Source organism: Danio aesculapii, chromosome 23 (genome assembly GCF_903798145.1).
Source record: "Danio aesculapii chromosome 23, fDanAes4.1, whole genome shotgun sequence".
Taxonomy (NCBI): Eukaryota; Metazoa; Chordata; class Actinopteri; order Cypriniformes; family Danionidae; genus Danio; species Danio aesculapii.
In genome coordinates this window covers 35,280,218-35,296,431 of record NC_079457.1, presented here as the reverse complement: position 1 = coordinate 35,296,431, position 16,214 = coordinate 35,280,218, and the positions used below count along the sequence as shown (strand labels likewise).

The window sequence follows — 16,214 nt, the reverse complement described above, 5'->3', positions numbered from 1 at the left end:
AGCCACTGTTTTAATCCTACTTTGGATGTCAATTGCTGATGGTTTTCAAAAATCTTAAAAAAGGTCTTTGTTTGCATTCAGCAGAAGAAGAAGAAAAAAGAAAACTCTGAAGGTTTGAATATACTTGAGAATAAATTCATAAATGGTGAGTAAATTTTAATTTTGGGGTTAGTACCTATCACATTAAACATCTTAACTCATCTTAGTGCTTATTAGTTCTTATATTTGATGTTTTAATTAAAATTACCTTTAGGGTCATCGAAGGTAGTATTTTATTCTGAAGCACATAATACATTGACGTATTATGGCAGTAATTTTATAACGCTGCTAGAAGTATTGTGCAGTGAAACACAGTTTGTTTGTTGCAATGGTCTTAGTCGTGCCTCATCATTAAATAAACATTGCACAAATAAGACCCCAATCAACATTCAATCACAAATTAATTTGTGAAAATGTTTTTCAGACTTCAGTACTGCTTATTATGGTTGGTTAAGGGATGTCCCTACCATTCATGCTTGAATGTTCACCCGTATTAGAAACAGATCCTGTCCTTGGGCATTTCATTACTGATGGTTGAACATTTCCACTGAAAAGCTGTCTGATTGAGCTCAGCGAGATGAAAATGAGTGTTCCCCTGCATATCCCAGTGGCTTCAGACCGCTCTGTTTGCCACTTAATGAGCTTTTTTGTGGCCCTTGGGCCGAGCTGGACGCACAAACAAATGCGAGGGTGGAAACTATTCAGAGACTCTTGAACAAAAGCTCACATTACATTCAGCTAACAGATTTGTAGATTACAACTCAAAGGCAACAAATACTCATTTCAGATTAGTATATGATTTACATTCAAACTAATTTGTAACCCTGTTGTAAAACAAACATTCTACACAAATCAGCCCGATTCAGCTCTGGGTGGACTCTTTTAACATGTTTCACCGGATTGTTTTTGCCTCAGTAGTTTATCCTCAGGGTGAGTTGCTCTTCCTCGTTAATTACGATTTGTGTCTTCTGTATACTGTCGCCCCTATGGCTCTTCAATTAAGCAGCTGTTTTTATGGAGGGCAATAAGGCTTCAGTGCACCATGACGAACAGGAGCTACACATAAACCAATCATCTAGATTCACATCGCATTATACTTCTTGTGGATGAATGTCACTAATGCTCATACCGTATGGCCACATGTGATGTACTATTTCTGGATATGAGCTGAATCTGTACATGACCTGATGCTGAGTTATTCTAGTGTTGGTCTGGTGCTAGTCTGATTACAGGTAGGTCTGGTGTGTTACTAGCGAAAAGGTCATCTGTTTTATATCCAAAAAATTCACAAAAACCTTCAAGTTCTACAAGATTTTAAATGGTGTTGCAAGGAGCATGCAAGGGGCTCAAAATAACAAGTGTCTCTGGTTGCTCTCATGTGACTCTTCAGACCATGGGAGTGTGGTTTAACTATACAGCCGCTACTTGCTCTTCTCCAGTTGCACTCAAACCCTAAAACTCACTACTAGCTGTGTCATGAAACCAATATTACCCCTTTGATTCATATAGCCCTGTTCAGAGTAAGTTTCAAGATATTTATTTCTGGTATGGGTGGCAGACACACTACAGATGCTAAAGCTGGGGTGTCCAAACTCAGTCCTGGAAGGCTGGTGTCCTCCTGAGTTTAGCTCCAACTTGCTTCAAAACACATACAAGGAAGTTTCTAGTGCAGGGGTGGGCAAACTCGGTCCTGGAGGTCCGGTGTCCAGCACAGTTTAGCTCCAACTCTAATCAAACACACCTGCTTATAGAATTCTAGTAATCTTGAAGACACTGATTAGCATGTTCAGGTGTGTTTGATAAGGGTTGGAGATAAACTCTTCAGGACACCTGCCCTCCAGAACCGAGTTTGGACACCCCTGCACTATAGACTGCAGCCTTTAGCCTCTTGAAAATAGGGTAGCAAGGGGGTAGCAAACCACCCCACACCTCACTCCCATTCAGGCCATGGCCTCATGTAACCCTTCTCATTCGAATATCCCAGCTAAATTTGATTTAAACTTGTGTTTTTGGTATTGGAGCGGGGTGCAATATCAAGTGCCTCTAGCATCAGTCTAGGATTAGTGTGCCCCTTGATGCCAGGGGAATGAGGTTTATTTGCACAGGTCCTACTAACTGCCCTATGTTCATTCACTCCCATAAACCTCAATCCCATCTGAGTCACAAACCAATGAAACCTTTTTGGTTTTACTAGCACTGCTTTGAGTGGGACATGGGAAGCAGACACACTAAAAATAAATATTGAAGCCAGAAGTGTGTGGTTTTCTCATTTAGGTCCTAATTTGCTATCACCCTCCTGAACCTCACTTCCATGTTATGGAACCAATGTAACCACTGATGTTCTAATAGCTCCATTCATAGCAGGATTCAAAGCATTGTTTTGGTATGAGTGGCAGATGCACAAACATGGATGCTAAAAACACCACTCTTTAGCATCTGCCACTAGTGTACCTCTTGAGGATAGGCAATCAAGATTTGCTTGCACAGCTCACACTAACTGGCCTAGCTTTTAGCTGGCTATCACCCTCCTGAACCTCACTCTCATCCAAGTCATGGCACCAATATAATCTATGGTTCTTATAGTCCTCCAGCAGTATTCAAGTTCTTGTTTCTGGAATGGGAGGCAGATGCACTAACATGGTCTAACATCTGTTAATATTGTGCCTCTTGAGGATAGGGTAGAGAGACTTGTTTTCACAGCACCTACAGTATTAGTTAACCTCCATTACAGTCACCCCTTCAACCCTCACTCCCATTCAGGTCATGGTACCCATGTAACCCCCTGATTCTTGTAGCCACCTCTGTAGTCAGCTTGGATTCAAACGGTTTTGTTTGCCATTGGAGGTGGTTGCAAAAGCATGTGCCTCTAGCATTAGTATGCCCCTTGAGGCCATGGGAACGAGATTTACTTGCACAGCTCATACTGCCTGCCCTCCATTCCTTCAACCCCCTAAACCTCACTTCCATCCAGGTCAGAGCTCCAATGAAATTTAACGTCTAGCTCAATTTGCTAGTGTGCCTCTTTAGGCCAGGGGAGTGAGACTAACTTGCAGAGTAACTGGCCCAAGTTACACCCACTCCCTTAAACCTCACTCTAATCTAGGTCATGGCAACAGTATAACCCCCTCTATTTCTTCTAGTCCCACTCTAAGAGACATTACCCACTGGTGTCTCTGTTATGGGAGTAGCATGTACAAATATACAGTAGTCAACATTCCAAGTAAATCAAAAATATTGTCCCAAATTGGCCTCGGACAAGAATGATAGTTGTTCAATAGTTGTAGGACATCTTTAATTAAAGGTTACAATCCAATATAAAAAGATTATAGGTTCACAATGTTTTAAAGTGATCAAACTGCTTTAGATTACTTTTACTGCACAAGCCTGAAATGTCATGAGGATCTGTAAGTTAGATTTTTAGGCTGTAAACCTATTTGAGATGCCAGAATGCAAAACAACATTTATTCATTCAAACACTAATTTCTTGAATGTTTTTCTGACAAAGTACTGTCATTAAGGACACAACAGTGATGGTTTCCAAACTAATGAGCTATATCCTGAAAATGAGAAGGCATTTCTCATAAAGAAGAAGAGATTGGAGTTTCCATAATTATTTTGTCCTTTTTCTGCCTGAACTGACCTCTCTAACACACTCCCACAGGGCAGGTTTTAAATAATGTTCTCCTGCCAATAAAAGCTATGATCCATTGTAGTACTGACCATCGTTTGTGTCTTATCGAGTGTAATTCATAACAAAAAACTGTGATGCAAGACCAGATGGGAACAACTGTCCATGATGATAAATGACACTGGTTATGGTTTCTCTCAGACTTATTATTGTCTGGCTTACTGGCTTGTCTGCTTACTGGGCAAACACTGTTTTCACATTACACCATAATTTGTATAAATATAATTAAATGTAAGGGGAAGCACGTTGGGGCAGTGGGTAGCACAATCGCCTCACAGCAAGAAGGTCGCTGGTTCGAGCCGGTTCAGTTGGCGTTTCTTTGTGGAGTTTGTATGTTCTCCCCGTGTTTGCATGGGTTTCCAGGTACTCCGGTTTCCAGCTGCTCCGGTTTCCCCCACAAGTTCAAAAAACATGCACTACAGATTTGGGTAAGCTAAATTGGCTGTAGTGTATGTGTGTGAATGAGTGTATATGGATGTTTCCCAGTGATGGGTTGCAGCTGGAAGTGCATCCGCTGCGTAAAACATATGCTGGATAAATTGGCGGATCATTCCGCTGTGGCGATAGAGGGACTAAGCGGAAAATGAATGAATTATATATATATATAAATATAAAATATAATATAATAAATATATTTATCACAATTGCATGAAAAAAATATATACACTAGAGAGAATAATGAGAAAAAAACCTACTGTAGATAAATCTGGCTCGTCAGTGTGAAAATATTTTAATTTGAATTAATCAAAGGTTAAATTATCTAAGCTCTAAGCTATTCTATCCACAATTAAATTATAGCTCTACTCGAACCCAAATGATCAAATTCGATTCCATTGTTTTGAATTTCTATATCTGGGAGAAAGATGACAGAACAACACCAGAAAACTAACCATGCTGTTTTTTTTTTTTCAAATGATGGCCAGTCCTCACTTAACACAGGTATTCTGAAAGCAGCAATTAAACAACCCAACATCTTCAATATATTAAGAACCAGTCAAGCTACAAAAGCATAAATTTCTTGAATACATCAGATTTTCTTCATATTTACTTTATGAGTACAATGCCACACTGTACTGTACTCTATAGCTTAAGTATAAAGCCTTGATGACACAGCATTTGTCCTTGAGATTGTCCCTTCCTTATGATCCCCAGTCTTCTGCAGGAGAATCCCAAGAGAGTGAGAAAAACGCTTGCCAGAGAAGTGAGTGAGCAATAGCTATCAAGCATAACAAAGTTCCTTTTTGATTCCAAAGTGTCCAGTTGACACATCTAGCATAAGCATTACAATAATCTTTTGTAGCAGAGACAATGCATACTGTATACAGAAACCATTATGACTGCAAACACCAAACCAGATCTATCTAAGAGCATTTGTCAGAAAACTATTGCTGGATTTTCCACTATGAGGAAGTATTTTTCGGTTTAGAAATAATATTGATTACTAAATGTTTTCTAAAGTGTTTTGTCATTGAAAGCATGGCAAAGTGCATTGAAATGAAAGCGGACAGTATTTATCCATGTTCCCACTCTCTGTGCTGTACTGCAGAGCTCTTTTAAGCACTTCATTGTCACTGGTTTCCCCCTGTGATCTGCTCTTACAGCAGCTGTAGCAGAGAGGCACAGCATATTGTCTTGCTGCTGTTTGGTGATGGGGAGGAGGGTGTCGTTCCCATTGCCCCTCCGGGGAAACATAGCAGCTGTCAGTGGGACCGACCTCTGGAAACTCTCCAGGAAGCGACCTGCACCCTTGCACGGACAGAGTAATACCCACCCAACCACTGACAGCTCACTTTGCCTTTACATACCGTTCTGGGACCAGCTTCCTGGGATGAGTCTGTGACTCCAGCCTTGCTGAGGTGTTAAAGAAGGCTGACCCAAGATCAGTGAGCAATGCAAGTTCAACTAAACTAACCGATAAAAGAGATGCACCAACTGGGGATAATGCTCCTAGCTTGGGAACACTGCAATATGTCCCAATCAAGCACGTTATAACATCACTAAGATCATTTAAGAGACCACCATTCTTCCAACTGAATGCAAAAAAACCTACTAAAAGAAGTGGTACTAGTATATGAATCACACTGCAGTACTCTAGTATTCAGGAAGGCTACTCTCGAACGGGCTTCCCTCTCGCTGCACGATTAAGTCATAACATCTAGTGCTCCGGACAACCTTTCCAGCATCCAGCGCAGCTCAGTCCACCTTCACATATACAAATCCCCCCAAATTCTGCAGCACCCTTTGAGAAAAAAATAAATATGTTGAAAAGCCACACACCTGACTGCAGTGATCTCCTCGGTGCTAATCCTCAGTGAGTGTCTGGGCCATACACCAGCGAGGCACTTAGGGGTTAATGTTTCAGTGGTGTGCGAACGTCTCCTGCTCGTGCTCTTCCATCAGCCCGAGAAACTGCAGTCATCCCCCCTCTCCACTCGTTACTGCAGCACTACACACACACACTGTTGTGCAGGCACACGTACACCCCTCCCCTCCCTTCTGTGCACTCTCTCCACCACTTTCTCTCTCCCACAGAGAAATCCCCCCCCTCCACCCCCCCAAATACACACACCCTTTCCATGTCTCTCCGTTTTTCCTTCCCCCACCCTTCCCATTCCATCCTCTTCCTAAGCCGCCTGATTGGAGATGCTGCTCACACAGCTCTGCATACATCCCGCTTTTTTTTCCCTCATGTCTCCGTCTCTCGTGCTGTGGGGTAATCAGGACGGGTCAATATGAAATACTTCCTCTGCCATCCCCATCAAACTCTGTGACCTCAAAACACCCTGTTGTTTTCAGCCAAAATTCAGCCTCGGAGACTGTAAAATGCAATATTGAACAGCTTTCTGGACCGAGGAGGGAAATGGAGCGGTTGACTGAATTTTTAAAGAGGGGGGCTGCAGAGGTTGTGCCGCTCACAATATGTTGCAGCAGGAAGAATGAAAGACAAAGAGGAAAACCCTAAAAGGAAAGGTTGAAAGAACAGCGATCTACTGATATGTATAGTATAATGAACAGGCAGCCAGTCATTATTGCTAAATACACTGATTGTAATTCAGCTTATTAAATGATGACTTGCCAAATAAATAAAGGTGGAGCAGAGTGACATGAGATATGCAGGAAATTGGTTAGCTTTATAAATGTTAGTGTTATCATACAAATAAATCCAAATACAGAGTAGTACATCTGAACCACTTATAGAATAGATTTAGCATGCTAATGTATTTGGTGTTGGAGAAGTAGATTTGTTACACAAGCTGCCACTGGGCTACTATTAATAAATACATAGACACACTGCTGTGAGCATGGGAGATATGCTGCTGCTGCATGAATCAGCATGATTCCCTTGTAAAGGAACTTTTCCCTGGAGTTTCTCAGCTTACAGTAAACACTGGACCTAACAGATTGCATTAATAGCCATTGCATCAGAGTACTCCTTCTAGAATTCGGTGACCAAACCAAATTTTTAAGACATATAATATATTGTTTTAACTGATGTGTATATAATAATTCTTTCATTTTATAAAACCATATTTCAGAAAAGAAAAAAAATAAATAAAACGTGATAAATGTATTGTCAAACTCTAATCTAAAGCTGTAAATAATAATTTACGGTGCATCCAGAAAGTATTCATAGCACTTTACTTTTTCCCCATATTTTTAATGTTACATCTTTACTATAAAATGGATTAAATTTATTTATTTCCTCAATACCCCATAATGACAATGTGAAAAAAGAATTTTTGAAATTGTTGCAAATTTTAAAAAAAATTAAAACCTGTAAAATCACATGTAAATAAGTATTCACAGCCTTTGCTATGAAGCTCTGAATTGAGCTCAGGTACATTCTGTTTCCACTGATCATTCTTGAGATGTTTCAACAGCTTAATTGGAGTTCACCTGTGGTAAATTCAGTTTATTGGACATAATTTGAAATAACATACACATGTCTTTATAAGGTCCCAGAGTCGACAGTGCATGTCAAAGCACAAACCAAGCATGAAGACAAAGGAATTGTCTGTAGACCTCTGAGACAGGATTGTCTTGAGGCACAAGGCTGGGGAAGGTTACAGAAAAAAATTTGCTGCTCTGAAAGTTCCAATGAGCACAGTGGCCTCCATCATCCGTAAGTGGAAGATGTTTAGAACCACTAGGACTCTTCTTACAGCTGGCTGGCCATCTAAGCTGAGTGATCGGGGAGAAGGGCCTTAGTTAGGGAGGTGATCAAAAATCCAATGGTCATTCTGTCTGAGCTCCAGCATTCTTCTGTGAAGAGAGGAGAACCTTACAGAAGGACAACCATCTGTGCAGCAATTCACCAATCAGGCCTGTATGGTAGTGTGGATAGATGGAAGCCACTCCCCGCCTGGAATCTGCCAAAAGGCCTCTCAGGCCATAAGCTCTCTGGTTTGATAAGACTAAAATTTTACTTTTTGAAGTGAATGCCAGGTGTTATGTTTTGAGAAAACCAGGCACCGCTCATCACCAGGCTAATACCATCCCTACAGTGAAGCATGGTGGTGGCAGTATCATGCTGTGGGGATGTTTTTCAGCAGCAGTAACTGGAAGACTTGTCAGGATAGAGGGAAAGATGAATGCAGCAATGTACAGAGACATCCTAAATGAAAAACTGCTTCAGAGTGCTCTTGACCTCAGACTGGGGTGACAGTTCATCTTCCAGCAGGGCAATGACCCAAAGCACAGCTCCAAAATATCAATGGAGTGGCTTCACAACAACTTGGTGAATATCCTTGAGTGGCCCAGCTAGAGCCCAGAGCTTAATCCTATTGAACATCTCTGGAGAGATCTGAAAATGGCTGTACACCGTTGCTTCCCATCCAACCTGATAGAGCTTGAGAGGTACTGCAAAGAGGAATGGGCAAAAATACCCAAAGACAGGTGTGCCAAGCTTGTGGCATCATATTTAAAAAAAAATGTGAGGCTGTAATTACTGCCAAAGGTGCATCAACAAAGTATTGAGCAAAGGCTGTGAATACTGATGTACATGTGATTTTTCAGGTTTTTTAATTTTAATAAATTTGCAACAATTTCGAAAAATCTTTTTTCACATTGTCATTATGGGGGACTGGGTGTAGAATTTTGAGGAAATAAATGAATTTAATCAATTATGGAACAAGGCTGTAACAACAAAAAAATTTGGAAAAAGTGAAGCGCTACAAATACTTTCCTGATGCACTGTATATAGTAAGTAGCTTATTATGTGTTATGGCTGTTTGTCATTTGGTCATGTATTAAAGGGATAGTTCACTCAAAAATGAAAATTCTGTCATAATTTACCCACCCCTTATAAATGTAATAATACATTTTGAATAAAGGTGGAGACATATAACCATTGACTTTCATAGTATCTTTTTTCATATTATGGAAAGGTTAGGTTTTCAGCTAAATTTCTAAATATTTTACTTTGTGTTTAACAGAAGAAAGAAACTCATAAAGATTTATAATCACTTCTGGGTGAGTAAATTGTGAGCAAATTTTCATTTTTTTTTAAGTGAACTATCCGTTTAGGTTGATCTGCTGTGCTACCAAATGGTGGAGATATGGAGAGCTGGTAGAACTGGTACAAAATCTTGCACCGTGAAGCCACAATGTTTCAAAATCTAACATGTTCAGCTCATACGCTATGACCTGAATTTTCAAGCAGAGTCCATGATGAAAATAGCCTACCAGGTCAGTGAGGTCCACACTTGATGGTTAACACATAATAGAGCTTGGACCAGTTACTACCCAACCACACACTCTCTTTCCTTCACTGCTTCATCCCTCGCTTATTCCCTGCATTAAGGGTCATCACAGTGACCCAAACCCACCCACTATTTTTAAGAAAGCTGGAAACCTGTGACAATTTACTTTCATAGTAGGAAAAAACAAATATTATTGAAGTCAATAGTTACAAGTTTACACCTTTCTTTAAAAAATATCTTTATAGATAAACTCATAAAGATGTGGAACAAGTAAAGGCTTAATAAATTATGACAGAATTTACCTTTTTAGGCGAACTATCCATTTAAAACTATAACCCCTTAGGTTAATCAACGCAGAAGGGACATTTATCAGTCAAATACTGACTGTAAAATCTTTAAATAATAGGTTTTACTAGAAAGTGACTGTGACTAAAGTCCCATCTAAAAATATCAGAAACCATTTTGCCATTTGAGAAGCTCTGCAAACCCCTAATGATACAGACACTCAACATGTAATTCAGCATATGCATTATATGGGATATCTTCTTGCATCTTACAGCATCAAAATGTTTAGTCAACCTCAAATCAATGCAGAAACACTTTTCTGCAGCTAATGGAAGCACTGAAGTGCTTACAGCCCCCTCATTATTTGGGACTGAAACGGAAACGATAGCCGTGAGGTAAATGTAATCAGAGAACGACATACTGTAGATGATTCCAGCATTTAAGTAGTATTTATTCAGTGTTGATGTTGAGTTAATGCACACCAAAGTAACAGTTGCAGCAGTGGGATAGCACTCATATGGTGTGTTCATGGTTTGATCTGCCTATACTCGGTGTTGGTTCACTGTGATTTCAGTCTCGGGCCCCCCGGAGATCGACAGCTGGAGACTCACAAGGCTTTTATTACGTGTCACAAAAAATTACCCATCTCCCTTAAGTGTGGCTGCCTCCTTCAGAGCTGATGAAAATGAAATCAATAATGCCTCAATCACTCTAAGCGGGAGAGAATGGAATGGCCTTTTCTATTCCTCCACCTAGTCCTGAGTGAAAGCCCGATCGTTTGGCCCTTAAGCGCCATCAATGTTTGCGACAAACACAAGCTACATGCTCAGTATGAGATTACTCACATTAACATCAGAACTGGATTGTTTTGGAGGGAAAATCTTGGAATGCTTTCAAAAACAATCAATGCCTTATAAGAAAAACATTGCTGCTTTCTTTTAGGAAGTAAAAATACTTACATGCGCTCAAGTATCTAAACATGACCTTACTCAAGTGTCCGAAGATTGACAGACTACATCAAACAATGCAGACACTGGGACTTCTTCTTAAGCCCTATAACATGTTCTGTTGGACTCAGCAGAAGTGAAGAGATTTGAATGAAGTAAAACAGCTTTTGTAGACGCTGTAGGGAGCAGCGCCAGTAAGTGATCTCTGTAAAATGGTTTTTAGTAGGAGCAACCCCCTCAGTGACCACAGAGTATTGACTGATTCTGGATCTATTACACACACTGGTGACCCCAGCCTGGACCCCAAGTGTGTTTTGTCCTCAGGCGTGGCTTGGAGACTGGATGGAGAGCTTGGCATTAACTTATTCTGTTTTCTCACAATAAGAACAAACCAGGCTTGGCAGAAAGAGTGCAAAAGCTTGCCATCTTCAACATTATTCTTCATTGATATTCAGTTAATTCCACTAGGAATTAAAATGTTTTTTCTTTTTATCACAATTAGACACCATTAAATGCAGGAGTAATCAAGGCCTGATAATGTTCTACATTTGACCACAGCTAGTGATGGGCAAAAAATACTTTGGAATGTGTTTTAAAATAAAATACCAAATACCTCCTTTTTAGGTGTATCAAAATAAACTACAAAATACAACAGCCACAAATGTATCAAAATAAAGTACTGTATTTTGTATTTTGAAAATACTACAAAATCCTTTTACAAGTTAGCATGGAACCTTCTTTGCAAACCTTCCATATTTGATTAATCCCTTCACTGTTAAACATGAAGTAAACAACATTTGATGGCAACAACTTTTCTTTGAGCAAGTTTTAGCAGATTGTCTGCCACCTCATTCACCTCTACTCTTACTCTACATGATATCTATAAATTTTTACTTGTTTCTTTTTTATTTATTTAGTATTTTTGTACAAATTTCATACAGAAAGCCCTGTTCAATGGAGATAATGATTTAGAATACAGTATAATATCTGTTGATTATGTTTCCACACATTGTGTGGCCAGTAAAACTGGTATTTTCTCTGTATAATGATTATTCAACCTTTTAACATTGTTATATTTTAAAAGAGTAATTTATGTTTTATTTAAAAAAAAAATTTTTCACAGAATTTTTCATTAATCAATAGGCCTACTCGATGTATATGATTTCTTCATAACTGAAATAAAACCCTCCAGTTTTAGTCATTTCCATATGTAATTTTCACAAAATTTCTTCAATGAACAACATAAAAAACATGATATCTCAAAATTAGTAAAATTTGAGTTATACATTTTTGCACATAAACTCTTCATATATATCCTGCTGATGCTGTATAACCCAAGTCAGGTGTTCTTGACTAGTCTGTATAGAGTGAATTTCTGTATTATTGCCATAAATGTAAGTGTTTCATATATTCTCCCACTTTGACATCTTTAGGCAGACATCTTTGCTCTGAACTATTCTACTGGAAATTTAAACATCCAGTAAAGTAGGTCTCGCCATGATATGATGCATAATTTCCTTTCATGGTCCAAGCATTGACCACCTCCAATATAAATACATTTTCTATTCTAATCTCAAGTCTAGGCAAATGTCATCGTGTAGATTTCTGACATAGTATTTTACAGTATTTTAAAAATACAAAAATACAACACACTAACGTAATTTTATACAAACTATTAAGCTATTTTCATCAACCCTATCAAATACAAAATGCTATTTTGTACTTGAAAAACGTATTTGAAATACTTGTATCATAAATACTGCCCATCCCTGACCACAGCCAGAGTAGTCAAAGATGCACTTTGCTGCTGTAGAAGATGCTGTAGTAAAGTTTAGTGAATTAAATACTTAACTACTGTAGGATTTGATATCTAGATGGATAACTTTACTGGCTAGTCTTAAGTTTGGTTTGAAGATGAAAAAAAGAATGGTTGTGGTTAGACAGAAAATTATTCTAAAGTGCCTCATTACAAAGTGGAAGAAAGATGAAGTTCATAGGAAGCTTGTGGACTCTTGAGGCAGGTGCTGAGTGGAATGATTTTTGTTCACACTCAAAGCCAACATTTACCACCTTGTGACTAAATAAAGGATGCGAATGTGAGCGTGCATAACAATGTGTAAAACGCCAGGTGTAAAAGTGATGTTTAAAATAAAAGAAAAACACATTGGGTTCTTTCATGGGGGGTTTTTGATGTGGAAATTACAGTAAACACAACTTTGTGGTGCTCAAACACAACTGACAAGCAACACAGCATATACAATGTCATAAGATGTTCATATTAAGTTAGATTTAGGTCACCAGCGCCTAGGGACAATGTTATTTTGATGTCCAATAACAATGTAAAATGACGTTGATATTTCTGTCTTTAATCGTAAACCCATGTAGTGTCACCTTACTAATCCCTCAGGATTTCTAACCAAGTTGCGCTCCATACACCAATTCAGTAGGTGGTGAAAAATGCACCTTAAAGTTGGTTTGCCAACCGCCAGACAAAACTCCAGAAGAAGAAGATGTTGATATTTTGTCGATTTTAGGTTGTGTTGGAAAGTGACCAAAATCCAACTTCGAGCCAACATCTTAAACCAATATCATATTGATGTCAAATACTGACATTCATTCATCAGGTATGGCAACCAAAATACTGATAGACGTCCTAGTAGTAACGATGTCAAGCTGTAACATCCTTAGACATTGATATTTTGTTGTTTTAACTTTGCGTTGGAAAGTAACCAAAATGCGATGTCTGTCCGACGTTGGACATTGACATTGGCCTGACGGTGGGCTCTGACGTCAACTTGAATTCCAAACAAAATGCAACATCCTTGCAAAGCTTCTTATAGTCAGTTAAATGTCTGTTGAAGGAGCAGTATCAACAGATATTAAGCAGACAGTCTACTAATACTCAAATAGACCATCAAAATAAAGTGTTAACATTTATTGACCCGAAAAATGTCTCAAAAAACGCTGTCAATTAGCAAAAACAAAAATTCTCCTGGTGTGCATTAGGTTTTAGCGTAACATGAACAACCATTTTGAGGGGTCCTGACAACACAACCCTTTTAATGGTATATATAATGATAAAACATGAAAGCTATAAAAGCATTGATATCATATTACGTGTTCAGTAGAAAGTGACATCCCCATCTACAGGCCAGGGATATGCAATAAAGCCATTTTTTGTGGATTTTGTGGATTTTTTGGTTGATCTGGATATGTGTTTTATTAGCATTAATGTGTAAACTACACTAAAACCCAAGCATTCAAAGCTCATAATCAGGTTATCAAAACCAAAATGAGTGATTAAACATGGTATGACGGCTGAATGTTCATCCTCTCACAGTCTGCTGCCCGAGAGCCTGCTTTAAATGATTCACAATGATTCCCTCCATATTTAAGCAGATCCAGTTGCTGGAAGAGTTGAAATTTAAATGATGGAACATTTCCAAAAGGACAATTTCTGCTCTAGACGGTTTTGTTCAAACCAGGAGGCAATTAAATACATTTCATGAGAGGCATAGTTACAGATCTCTAATCTAATAAATTTTAATAACGATGGAGCATTTGTAGTTTAAGACGGCCATATAGCCAGAGGCTTGTGTGACTCATAATCTACTAAAACTTCTGTGGAGAATCAAAAATGATTACATAAGGATTCTGTTATATCAGTAGTAGGATTCCAAAACCCAAAGGTAGTAACCTAAAAACAATGCTCCATCATTTTGCTTAGTAAAACGCTTCCGTAAGTGTTTCCCCAGTTGCGCTTGTCTGTGTCTAGCCTCTTTAGTGTGGTGTAGTGTTTCAGCTATGAGGCTGGTGTGAGTGCTGAGGGAATTCCTCCAGATCCTGCATCCTGCAAACAGCTTGTAACGGGAGCGGGGAGGGGTGGCTCTGGCACGGGCCGGACGTTCTTGGCTGCTACAAACCAGGACCTCTCACTGGGCTTGTCTTGTTTATCATAAACAGACTGAGATATAATGCTAACGGACATGCATTTTAATGATGATGACTGTAATTTCACTGTTAATATACCCTTCTATTACAGTCAACAATATATAATTGTAAACACTGTGACACCTCAGAATATCTAGCTTGTTTTATTGTTGCATCCCAACACAGCAACACCAACCAAACCAAATTATGTTTTTAACTATATAGATATACATGTAATATATTTATATATATTTATAAATAGCTTTCACAAGACAAAAGTAAATGTATGTACTCATTTACATTAATACTATTAGGAAACATGCATTAATCACTTTAAAATGACTTTTAAAGCAGTGGTTCTCAAACTATGGGGTGTGACCCCTGTGGGGGTCGCAGAATAATTTCAAGGGGTCGTGAGTGATTTAAAAATTTTGTAATTTTCAGTGATTATAATATATGTTTTTTAGTATTACAAGTGAAAGCTAATATTTTCAGATTTTTTAAAGATATCACTGATGAATTCATAAAGTCTTTAGGACACATTCATGCAAAATGCATCTTTGCACTTGAAATGCAGCGCTCCGGAACAGTTTAAACTGTTGTCATGTCTACTTGCCGCAGTGAACAAAGCCTGCAACACTTGCCCCGCCTTCGCACTCTTCTTATTGGCCCACTGCTTTAGAACTGAATGCGAATGGATTGGTTAAAATCAGCTGTCAATCACGCAGTCAACACCTTCTTCCTTCAGATGACAGGAGCTACAACCGCGAAAATATAACACGCTGAAGATGAGAGAAAAATAAACTGACAGATTTATTTTTAGAAACCAGCTAAAGCTACAAATAATGACACATCTGATTACTGATCATGTGGTGAATGTTAATCCACCGTTAACACTTTTCGAAGAGTGGATAAAAGACTTCAAGTCCGCTATGAAAATAACTGTAGCATTCACTGTAAAGTCTGTGGGACGGAATTTTCAGGTAACTGTTTGCCACATCTACACATTTTAAGCACGATAGGTTCTGTTTAATCCCTTATTTAATCATCAGACGCTGTCAGCCATGCAAGCGGCAGCTATATGTAAAATTTAACACCATGTACACCATCGAAAAGGGCTTGCACTGACTAAGATTACACTAATGTTGCAGCTCAAGAAAAGACTGGTATTGCTATTAAAATGACGTATGCAAATAATAAGGTATAAGTCAAAAGAATCTGTGTAATATCAAATGTCACCTGTGAGAACACAGCACATTTAACGTATTGTTAACAGATTCATTCATGTCAAGCAGTGCGTGCAGGACCGGTGAGCGGTCCGTCCGTGTATCTTTTGGTCACTCAATTATGTTATAAAAATGTATTTTCTTGTGATAAAGACAGTGCTCCCCAAATTCCATCAGAACATTTTCTGCCACACAAGGGGAAACAAAACTTTAGACCAAGTTTACACAAACATGGCTGAAGCATATGCTGTGACCCCCTCCCCCACTTGGGTCAATCAGATCACCTTTGTTTGTTTCTCACCCCCAAATACTCACCCATCGTCAACCGTGTGAAGCCATCAGTAAGGACCATCAAAGTGTGGCCAGCGGGGGTGGACTCCACACTCCAGGACAGGTT

General features: G+C 38.9%; 1 protein-coding gene across 3 annotated transcripts in view; it reads right to left on the bottom strand.

Moving 5' to 3' along the window:
• syt2a (synaptotagmin IIa) overlaps positions 1–16,214 on the bottom strand; it is a 194,854-nt gene that overhangs the window by 84,961 nt on the left and 93,679 nt on the right. For 2 of the 3 annotated variants that reach the window (XM_056449975.1, XM_056449977.1), the window contains exon 1: positions 6,005–6,143. The exons of the other annotated variant lie outside the window; for it this stretch is intronic. The gene's annotated coding sequence lies outside the window, so the exon portion shown is untranslated. Of the gene's footprint in view, positions 1–6,004; positions 6,144–16,214 lie in introns of those variants that run through there. 3 annotated transcript variants of the gene reach the window in all.